This window comes from Melopsittacus undulatus, unplaced genomic scaffold, assembly GCF_012275295.1.
Source record: "Melopsittacus undulatus isolate bMelUnd1 unplaced genomic scaffold, bMelUnd1.mat.Z mat_scaffold_97_arrow_ctg1, whole genome shotgun sequence".
Classification (NCBI taxonomy): domain Eukaryota; kingdom Metazoa; phylum Chordata; class Aves; order Psittaciformes; family Psittaculidae; genus Melopsittacus; species Melopsittacus undulatus.
Genome location: NW_022994744.1, coordinates 43,275 through 53,876, shown reverse-complemented (window position 1 = coordinate 53,876; position 10,602 = coordinate 43,275).

The window sequence follows — 10,602 nt, the reverse complement described above, 5'->3', positions numbered from 1 at the left end:
GAGACAGACTTTAAGGAAACATTACAACAATTTGGGTTATATATAGCGCCTGAAAAGATACAGAGACGAAATCCATGGTTGTACCTTGGAATGATGGTAACAGAAACAAGAGTAAGGCCGGGAAAATTAAAATTGCAGTCAGAAATCAATACAGTTCACGATGTTCAAAAACTTGTGGGAGATATCCAATGGATACGTACCTGGTGCAGAATCACTAATGAGGATCTTGAACCATTATTTGAACTTCTTAAGGATTCCGTAGATCCCCTAGAACCACGTCATCTTACAAATAAGGCACATGACTCTCTTAAAGTAATTGAGACAAAAATTGAGCAACAACAGGTTTATAGATATGACCCTGAATATCCAGTTATGGTTTTGGTTTATGGATCACACCAATACAGATCTGCTATTATAGCGCAACAAATTGAAAAACACTTAGCGATCCTAGAATGGGTTTTCCCATCGTATCAGCCTTCTGCATCTGTTACCACGCTCCAGGATTATATTGGGTCCCTATTGTTAAAAGCCAAAGAACGTGTCAGGTTGGTGTTTGGTGTTGATCCTTCTGTATTTGTACTACCTTGGAAAACTACTGATTTAATCCAAGAATGGTCATTATGTTCTATGACCTTTGCTCTTGCAGTTAATGGGGTACAATTGTCAACACATTATCCCTCTCATCCGCTGTTTCAAACAACCTCTATTATAATGAGAGGGCCTATTGTGAAACAAAAACCTATATCAAATGCACTTACTGTATTCACTGATGCCAGTGGACGTACTGGGAAATATGGCTTCGCATGGCAAGACAATCAAAATTGGAAACTAAAGATATGGACTGACACAGGAAAATCAGTGCAAATCTTAGAACTACAAGCCATTGTTGAAACCTTAAATTGGTTTTCCTCACAAGCCTTAAATATTGTATCCGATTCAGCATATGCAGTCAGTGTAGTCAATCGTATTGACTGTGCAAAAATAGGTAAAATTGGAACATTGGAAATTGAAGAATTGGTAATTCGCCTAAAGGGTATAATTCAAGAACGTAAGGAGCCCATCTGGTGCTGCCACATGCGAAGTCATACCAACTTACCTGGTATCTTTTCCCAGGGTAATGCTGTAATTGACCGAGCGGTTGCAGGACTAGTCGTGCTACGGAACTTTGAAGCGGCTCGTCAGTCACATGAGTTTTTTCATCAATCCTCAAGAGGTCTACAGCAGGAATTTGGACTATCTAGGTCTCAGGCTCGAAATATTGTCGCAGCCTGCCCTGATTGCGCCCGTATTGCTCCATTACAACAACATGGAGTTAACCCGCGAGGCTTAGGCCCAAGAAAAGTGATGACCCACCTCGATGGGTCCCAGCTAAATGGGTAAAACCGTGGCTGGAAAAGAAGGGAGATTCTGAGGAAACGAGAGGACAGCAGACGGTGTCTTAATAAACTATTTGTGGAATCTAGCTAGGGAACTTTTGGAAGAAAACCGAAATGAAGATATTAGGTCTGGCAGCACCTGTGGTTCTGATGGAACAGGGAACTATGATGTCACATAACATGGATCATCGGCAAAACATGTGGGTAACATGGGTTAATGAGATAGGGCAGGATTCCTTTTGTTTATCTATAGCAACCCCATCTGATCCATTTCGAACATGTTTGATTGGAGTCCCTCCGGTATCTCACAAGACCTTTATAGATATGGCTGACCACTTCTTCCAACACAGGCTGGCCACCTGTGTTGGAACAAGTGTGCATTTTAGTCAGTATAAAAGCCCAAGCCTCACGTGATGTGAGGGAGGCAGAGTCTCTGTGGGGACGCCCGCTAAGGTTGAGCCTGCCACCTTGCACTGCGATGATGCTTCTTGGAGCTGGTTTCTTAATAGTCTTTACAAGATCCTTGTACCACGTCCTGTATGTGGGACTGTGCAGTGGGAGCAATGATTGTCCGGATTTTGTGTTTCAAATATTGTAGTTCTGTGGAGAGTGTATGTGGGATCCCATATATGCATATATGTGTGTTTGTGTGTGTGTGATGAGGGCAGACAGTGTTCTGTATATTTTTTGTTGTCAGGTTCATGTAAAAAGTTTTAACAGGTAGCAGTTCAACATTTTGGGCAAGAAAGGGTCAATGCAGAAGTGCAGCAGGTATTTATGGTTGACCACCTAAAAAAAAAAAAAAAAAAAAAAAAGGGGGGAGTGTAATGATGGAGCAAACTCCTTGACTGTTAACACTGTACAGTTTACTTCTGCAGCTGCTTTACATCCTTCACAATCTTTCTGATCATTCTGAATCTATTCACGAGAAATTGTTTGAACTTAAAGAAAATACTGTAGAAACAAATCCTATAGACTCTTGGTTAAAATCGTTAGGAATAAGTAGTTGGTTAAGGAGTTTAATCATGATGTTTAGTGGACCAATAATGATTATGTTGTTAATTTTGTTTTTTGGACCTTGTTTGTTACAATGTATTATGCAACGCATGCAGCAGATGACGAACGCCTTATTTGAAAAAAGAGGGGGAGATGTTGGGGGTCGAGCATGGGCGCTTTAACAGGATTGCAGCAAGCTGTGAGAAAGTGAACCTCTGGCCCCAGGCTGGAAGAGGAAGCGTCAAGGACAGCAAAACAGGAGCGCAATAACAAGATGCCAGAAGCATGATGTGACGCTAAGCTGAAGCGAAGGTGTGAAACCAATCAGGAGAGGCAAAGTGGAGCGTGTACCTCTCGCGGGCAAAGTGAAGCAGCCAATCAAGTAATGCGTGATTGCGTGTAAGACAGTATATTAAGAGCAGCCTTGTAAACAATAAACGGAGCATTTTGTGAATCTACATCGTATCGGTGTTTTCTCCCCTCCACCTGGCCGCGGCATCTAACCCATCTGGGGCCAATTTTCGCCATAACTAACCCATTTTGCACATCTCTATCCCTTTTGAAGCCATTTTTGGCCATTTCTAACCCTCTTTAAGACATTTTTAACCCACTTCAAGCCATGTTTGGTCATTTCTCAGCAAGTTTTGCACTTCTCCAACCATTCTTTCCAGCTGGTTTTCTCCATTTCTAACCCATGTTTGCTCATGTCTAACACTTTTATGCCAACTTTGACTACTTCGAAACCGTTTTTGCCCACTTGCAACCCGTTTCAAGCCATATTTTTCCTTTTCCAACGCGGGTTTGCACACCTCTAACACTTCTTTAGCCAATTTTGGCCGTAACTAACCCGTTTTTGCACCTCTCTATCCATTCTGAAGCCATTTTTGGCCATTTCTAACCTTCTTTAAGCCATTTTTAACCCACTTCAGGCCATGTTTGGTCATTTCTCAGCCAGTTTTGCTCTTCTCTAATCATTTTTTTCAGCTGGTTTACTCCATTTCTAACCCTTGTTTGCTCATGTCTAACACTTTTATGCCAACTTTGACTACTTCGAAACCATTTTTGCCCACTTGCAACCCGTTTCAAGCCATATTTTTCCTTTTCCAACCCAGGTTTGCACACCTCTAAAACATCTGGCGCCAATTTTGGCCGTAACTAACCAATTTTGCACATCTCTATCCCTTTTGAAGCCATTTTTGGCCATTTCTAACCCTCTTTAAGACATTTTTAACCCACTTCAAGCCATCATTAGTCATTTCTCAGCCAGTTTTGCACTTCTCTAACCATTTTTTCCAGCTGGTTTTGTCCATTTCTAACCCATGTTTGCTCGTGTCTAACACTTTTATGCCAACTTTGACTACATCGAAACCATTTTTGCCCACTTGCAACCCGTTTCAAGCCTTATTTTTCCTTTTCCAACCCAGGTTTGCACACCTCTAACCCATCTGGGGCCAATTTTGGCCGTAACTAACCCATTTTGCACATCTCTATCCCTTTTGAAGCCATTTTTGGCCATTTCTAACCCTCTTTAAGACATTTTTAACCCACTTCAAGCCATGTTTGGTCATTTCTCAGCAAGTTTTGCACTTCTCTAACCATTCTTTCCAGCTGGTTTTCTCCATTTCTAACCCATGTTTGCTCATGTCTAACACTTTTATGCCAACTTTGACTACTTCGAAACCGTTTTTGCCCACTTGCAACCCGTTTCAAGCCATATTTTGCCTTTTCCAACGCGGGTTTGCACACCTCTAACACTTCTTTAGCCAATTTTGGCCGTAACTAACCCGTTTTTTGCACCTCTCTATCCATTCTGAAGCCATTTTTGGCCATTTCTAACCTTCTTTAAGCCATTTTTAACCCACTTCAGGCCATGTTTGGTCATTTCTCAGCCAGTTTTGCACTTCTCTAACCATTCTTTGCAGCTGGTTTTCTCCATTTCTAACCCATGCTTGCTCATGTCTAACACTTTTATGCCAACTTTGACTACTTCGAAACCATTTTTGCCCACTTGCAACCCGTTTCAAGCCTTATTTTTCCTTTTCCAACCCAGGTTTGCACACCTCTAACGCATCTGGGGCCAATTTTGGCCGTAACTAACCCATTTTGCACATCTCTATCCCTTTTGAAGCCATTTTTGGCCATTTCTAACCCTCTTTAAGACATTTTTAACCCACTTCAAGCCATGTTTGGTCATTTCTCAGCAAGTTTTGCACTTCTCTAACCATTCTTTCCAGCTGGTTTTCTCCATTTCTAACCCATGTTTGCTCATGTCTAACACTTTTATGCCAACTTTGACTACTTTGAAACCATTTTTGCCCACTTGCAACCCGTTTCAAGCCATATTTTTCCTTTTCCAACGCGGGTTTGCAAACCTCTAACACTTCTTTAGCCAATTTTGGCCGTAAATAACCTATTTTGCACATCTCTATCCCTTTTTGAAGCTATTTTTGGCCATTTCTAACCCTCTTTAAGACATTTTTAACCCACTTCAGGCCATGTTTGGTCATGTCTCAGCCAGTTTTGCTCTTCTCTAATCAATTTTTTCAGCTGGTTTAGTCCATTTCTAACCCTTGTTTGCTCATGTCTAACAATTTATGCCAACTTTGACTACTTCAAAACCATTTTTGCCCACTTGCAACCCGTTTCAAGCCATATTTTGCCTTTTCCAACCCAGGTTTGCACACCTCTAACACTTCTTTAGCCAATTTTGGCCGTAACTAACCCGTTTTTGCACATCTCTATCCCTTTTGAAGCCATTTTTGGCCATTTCTAACCCTCTTTAAGACATTTTTAACCCACTTCAAGCCATGTTTGGTCATTTCTCAGCCAGTTTTGCACTTCTCTAACCATTTTTTCCAGCTGGTTTTCTCCATTTCTAACCCATGTTTGCTCATGTCTAACACTTTTATGCCAACTTTGACTACTTCGAAACCGTTTTTGCCCACTTGCAACCCGTTTCAAGCCATATTTTTCCTTTTCCAACCCAGGTTTGCACACCTCTAAAACATCTGGCGCCAATTTTGGCCGTAACTAACCAATTTTGCACATCTCTATCCCTTTTGAAGCCATTTTTGGCCATTTCTAACCCTCTTTAAGACATTTTTAACCCACTTCAAGCCATCATTAGTCATTTCTCAGCCAGTTTTGCACTTCTCTAACCATTTTTTTCAGCTGGTTTTCTCCATTTCTAACCCTTGTTTGCTCATGTCTAACACTTTTATGCCAACTTTGACTACTTCGAAACCATTTTTGCCCACTTGCAACCCGTTTCAAGCCTTATTTTTCCTTTTCCAACCCAGGTTTGCACACCTCTAACGCATCTGGGGCCAATTTTGGCCGTAACTAACCCATTTTGCACATCTCTATCCCTTTTGAAGCCATTTTTGGCCATTTCTAACCCTCTTTAAGACATTTTTAACCCACTTCAAGCCATGTTTGGTCATTTCTCAGCAAGTTTTGCACTTCTCTAACCATTTTTTCCAGCTGGTTTTCTCCATTTCTAACCCATGTTTGCTCATGTCTAACACTTTTATGCCAACTTTGACTACTTTGAAACCATTTTTGCCCACTTGCAACCCGTTTCAAGCCATATTTTTCCTTTTCCAACGCGGGTTTGCAAACCTCTAACACTTCTTTAGCCAATTTTGGCCGTAACTAACCCGTTTTTGCACCTCTCTATCCATTTTGAAGCCATTTTTGGCCATTTCTAACCTTCTTTAAGACATTTTTAACCCACTTCAGGCCATGTTTGGTCATGTCTCAGCCAGTTTTGCTCTTCTCTAATCATTTTTTTCAGCTGGTTTAGTCCATTTCTAACCCTTGTTTGCTCATGTCTAACACTTTTATGCCAACTTTGACTACTTCAAAACCATTTTTGCCCACTTGCAACCCGTTTCAAGCCATATTTTGCCTTTTCCAACCCAGGTTTGCACACCTCTAACACTTCTTTAGCCAATTTTGGCCGTAACTAACCCGTTTTTGCACATCTCTATCCCTTTTGAAGCCATTTTTGGCCATTTCTAACCCTCTTTAAGACATTTTTAACCCACTTCAAGCCATGTTTGGTCATTTCTCAGCCAGTTTTGCACTTCTCTAACCATTCTTTGCAGCTGGTTTTCTCCATTTCTAACCCATGTTTGCTCATGTCTAACACTTTTATGCCAACTTTGACTACTTCGAAACCGTTTTTGCCCACTTGCAACCCGTTTCAAGACATATTTTTCCTTTTCCAACGCGGGTTTGCACACCTCTAACACTTCTTCAGCTAATTTTGGCCGTAACTAACCCGTTTTTGCACCTCTCTATCCATTCTGAAGCCATTTTTGGCCATTTCTAACCTTCTTTAAGCCATTTTTAACCCACTTCAGGCCATGTTTGGTCATTTCTCAGTCAGTTTTGCTCTTCTCTAATCCTTTTTTTCAGCTGGTTTAGTCCATTTCTAACCCTTGTTTGCTCATGTCTAACACTTTTATGCCAACTTTGACTACTTCAAAACCATTTTTGCCCACTTGCAACCCGTTTCAAGCCATATTTTTCCTTTTCCAACCCAGGTTTGCACCCCTCTAAAACATCTGGCGCCAATTTTGGCCGTAACTAACCAATTTTGCACATCTCTATCCCTTTTGAAGCCATTTTTGGCCATTTCTAACCCTCTTTAAGACATTTTTAACCCACTTCAAGCCATCATTAGTCATTTCTCAGCCAGTTTTGCACTTCTCTAACCATTTTTTCCAGCTGGTTTTGTCCATTTCTAACCCATGTTTGCTCGTGTCTAACACTTTTATGCCAACTTTGACTACATCGAAACCATTTTTGCCCACTTGCAACCCGTTTCAAGCCTTATTTTTCCTTTTCCAACCCAGGTTTGCACACCTCTAACGCATCTGGGGCCAATTTTGGCCGTAACTAACCCATTTTGCACATCTATATCCCTTTTGAAGCCATTTTTGGCCATTTCTAACCCTCTTTAAGACATTTTTAACCCACTTCAAGCCATGTTTGGTCATTTCTCAGCAAGTTTTGCACTTCTCTAACCATTCTTTGCAGCTGGTTTTCTCCATTTCTAACCCATGTTTGCTCATGTCTAACACTTTTATGCCAACTTTGACTACTTCGAAACCGTTTTTGCCCACTTGCAACCCGTTTCAAGCCATATTTTGCCTTTTCCAACACGGGTTTGCACACCTCTAACACTTCTTCAGCTAATTTTGGCCGTAACTAACCCGTTTTTGCACCTCTCTATCCATTCTGAAGCCATTTTTGGCCATTTCTAACCTTCTTTAAGCCATTTTTAACCCACTTCAGGCCATGTTTGGTCATTTCTCAGCAAGTTTTGCACTTCTCTAACCATTCTTTGCAGCTGGTTTTCTCCATTTCTAACCCATGTTTGCTCATGTCTAACACTTTTATGCCAACTTTGACTACTTCGAAACCGTTTTTGCCCACTTGCAACCCGTTTCAAGCCGTATTTTTCCTTTTCCAACCCAGGTTTGCACACCTCTAAAACATCTGGCGCCAATTTTGGCCGTAACTAACCAATTTTGCACATCTCTATCCCTTTTGAAGCCATTTTTGGCCATTTCTAACCCTCTTTAAGACATTTTTAACCCACTTCAAGCCATGTTTGGTCATTTCTCAGCCAGTTTTGCACTTCTCTAACCATTCTTTGCAGCTGGTTTTCTCCATTTCTAACCCATGTTTGCTCATGTCTAACACTTTTATGCCAACTTTGACTACTTCGAAACCGTTTTTGCCCACTTGCAACCCGTTTCAAGCCGTATTTTGCCTTTTCCAACACGGGTTTGCACACCTCTAACTCATGTGGGGCCAATTTTGGCCGTAACTAACCCGTTTTTGCACCTCTCTATCCATTCTGAAGCCATTTTTGGCCATTTCTAACCTTCTTTAAGCCATTTTTAACCCACTTCAGGCCATGTTTGGTCATTTCTCAGCCAGTTTTGCTCTTCTCTAATCCTTTTTTTCAGCTGGTTTAGTCCATTTCTAACCCTTGTTTGCTCATGTCTAACACTTTTATGCCAACTTTGACTACTTCGAAACCATTTTTGCCCACTTGCAACCCGTTTCAAGCCATATTTTTCCTTTTCCAACCCAGGTTTGCACCCCTCTAAAACATCTGGGGCCAATTTTGGCCGTAACTAACCAATTTTGCACATCTCTATCCCTTTTGAAGCCATTTTTGGCCATTTCTAACCCTCTTTAAGACATTTTTAACCCACTTCAAGCCATCATTAGTCATTTCTCAGCCAGTTTTGCACTTCTCTAACCATTTTTTCCAGCTGGTTTTGTCCATTTCTAACCCATGCTTGCTCGTGTCTAAAACTTTTATGCCAACTTTGACTACATCGAAACCATTTTTGCCCACTTGCAACCCGTTTCAAGCCTTATTTTTCCTTTTCCAACCCAGGTTTGCACACCTCTAACGCATCTGGGGCCAATTTTGGCCGTAACTAACCCATTTTGCACATCTCTATCCCTTTTGAAGCCATTTTTGGCCATTTCTAACCCTCTTTAAGACATTTTTAACCCACTTCAAGCCATGTTTGGTCATTTCTCAGCAAGTTTTGCACTTCTCTAACCATTCTTTCCAGCTGGTTTTCTCCATTTCTAACCCATGTTTGCTCATGTCTAACACTTTTATGCCAACTTTGACTACTTCGAAACCGTTTTTGCCCACTTGCAATCCGTTTCAAGCCATATTTTGCCTTTTCCAACACGGGTTTGCACACCTCTAACACTTCTTTAGCCAATTTTGGCTGTAACTAACCCGTTTTTGCACCTCTCTATCCATTCTGAAGCCATTTTTGGCCATTTCTAACCTTCTTTAAGCCATTTTTAACCCACTTCAGGCCATGTTTGGTCATTTCTCAGCCAGCTTTGCACTTCTGTAACCATTCTTTCCAGCTGGTTTTCTCCATTTCTAACCCATGTTTGCTCATGTCTAACACTTTTATGCCAACTTTGACTACTTTGAAACCATTTTTGCCCACTTGCAACCCGTTTCAAGCCATATTTTTCCTTTTCCAACGCGGGTTTGCAAACCTCTAACACTTCTTTAGCCAATTTTGGCCGTAAATAACCTATTTTGCACATCTCTATCCCTTTTTGAAGCTATTTTTGGCCATTTCTAACCCTCTTTAAGACATTTTTAACCCACTTCAGGCCATGTTTGGTCATGTCTCAGCCAGTTTTGCTCTTCTCTAATCATTTTTTTCAGCTGGTTTAGTCCATTTCTAACCCTTGTTTGCTCATGTCTAACACTTTTATGCCAACTTTGACTACTTCAAAACCATTTTTGCCCACTTGCAACCCGTTTCAAGCCATATTTTGCCTTTTCCAACCCAGGTTTGCACACCTCTAACACTTCTTTAGCCAATTTTGGCCGTAACTAACCCGTTTTTGCACATCTCTATCCCTTTTGAAGCCATTTTTGGCCATTTCTAACCCTCTTTAAGACATTTTTAACCCACTTCAAGCCATGTTTGGTCATTTCTCAGCCAGTTTTGCACTTCTCTAACCATTTTTTCCAGCTGGTTTTCTCCATTTCTAACCCATGTTTGCTCATGTCTAACACTTTTATGCCAACTTTTACTACTTCGAAACCGTTTTTGCCCACTTGCAACCCGTTTCAAGCCATATTTTTCCTTTTCAAACCCAGGTTTGCACACCTCTAAAACATCTGGCGCCAATTTTGGCCGTAACTAACCAATTTTGCACATCTCTATCCCTTTTGAAGCCATTTTTGGCCATTTCTAACCCTCTTTAAGACATTTTTAACCCACTTCAAGCCATCATTAGTCATTTCTCAGCCAGTTTTGCACTTCTCTAACCATTTTTTCCAGCTGGTTTTGTCCATTTCTAACCCATGTTTGCTCGTGTCTAAAACTTTTATGCCAACTTTGACTAAATCGAAACCATTTTTGCCCACTTGCAACCCGTTTCAAGCCTTATTTTTCCTTTTCCAACCCAGGTTTGCACACCTCTAACGCATCTGGGGCCAATTTTGGCCGTAACTAACCCATTTTGCACATCTCTATCTTTTTTGAAGCCATTTTTGGCCATTTCTAACCCTCTTTAAGACATTTTTAACCCACTTCAAGCCATGTTTGGTCATTTCTCAGCAAGTTTTGCACTTCTCTAACCATTCTTTCCAGCTGGTTTTCTCCATTTCTAACCCATGTTTGCTCATGTCTAACACTTTTATGCCAACTTT